Source organism: Penaeus monodon, chromosome 20 (assembly GCF_015228065.2).
Source record: "Penaeus monodon isolate SGIC_2016 chromosome 20, NSTDA_Pmon_1, whole genome shotgun sequence".
Classification (NCBI taxonomy): domain Eukaryota; kingdom Metazoa; phylum Arthropoda; class Malacostraca; order Decapoda; family Penaeidae; genus Penaeus; species Penaeus monodon.
In genome coordinates this window covers 26360296-26361367 of record NC_051405.1, presented here as the reverse complement: position 1 = coordinate 26361367, position 1072 = coordinate 26360296, and the positions used below count along the sequence as shown (strand labels likewise).

At 29.3% G+C, this 1072-nt stretch overlaps 1 protein-coding gene across 1 annotated transcript in view; it reads right to left on the bottom strand.

The window, feature by feature from the left end:
• The window catches only part of LOC119585957 (innexin shaking-B-like), a 6136-nt gene that overhangs the window by 4498 nt on the left and 566 nt on the right, over positions 1 to 1072 (bottom strand). The gene's annotated exons all lie outside the window — the stretch shown is intronic.

Sequence of the window (1072 nt, the reverse complement as noted above, 5' to 3'; positions counted from 1 at the left end):
GCACAGTTCAATAATAAGGATAAAAATACTGATAACCTATTTCTGCCTTCGGTCACTAAATAAATGACGTAGTATCAAATATTATGGTATCAGAGTTATTTAGACATTTGCACTGATAAAGATAAAGACAGAATGTGGATACTAAATATGACAGAAATAACAATGAATAAAATTATTATCACAGTAATGGCAATAGTTATAGTAACTTGAATTGGGAGAGATCAAGAAGCGAGGTTGATTTATTGTAAATGGGTAAATAATTATGAAAGTATGAGAATACGATCAAGAATAAGAAGGAGAATGAAAATAAGAACAAGAAAAAGCATAAAAGAGAGAAGAGGATGCCGATAGAAGAGAAGAAATATTTTTATGTTTTTTCATCTTTCTCAGAATAGCAACTGTAATAAAAAATCATGATGGAATTGGTAAATCGAACAAAAATTACGAAAATACTAGAAGCAATATTCTTATGACATTTACAGAAATGTTAATTTAGTTTTGCTATCAGTGTTGTCTCGATAATGCATCCTTTTTTATTACAATCTGGCGGTATTTTAATTCTCAGATTATGAACCGGCATTAATTAATAATTTCAGTCTTAAAGTGAGGACGACACTTACATCAAGTGCTAAATCGAGGGTACTTACATTGCGATAAATTCATCATTGTGAATATAATCATTATCACCATCGGTAGCGGCCCTTTGTCAATACATATCAGAATACTTATTATCAACATTATCAATATTGCTATCATTATTCGTATGAAAATTATACTGAAAGTAGAGAATGTTAATATCAGCCTTCCCATTAAGATTTATCAAAGCTATTGAAGTTATTAATCGTTGTCAAACATATTATCCGTGATTGTTATTATTTATCTCCTAAACTCAAAGTTATCAACAGAAAGAGAAATGCTTGTCATTTCACTAAAGACTTTTCTTAGGCCGAAGTTTATTATTTCATGTATGAGAAATCTTGCCTCATTCTATGGTATTTTCAACATATTCTTTATAATAAGAATTTTAAATGTAAAAGGAGGTTATCATTCCTCGAAATAGTAAAGAACGAAG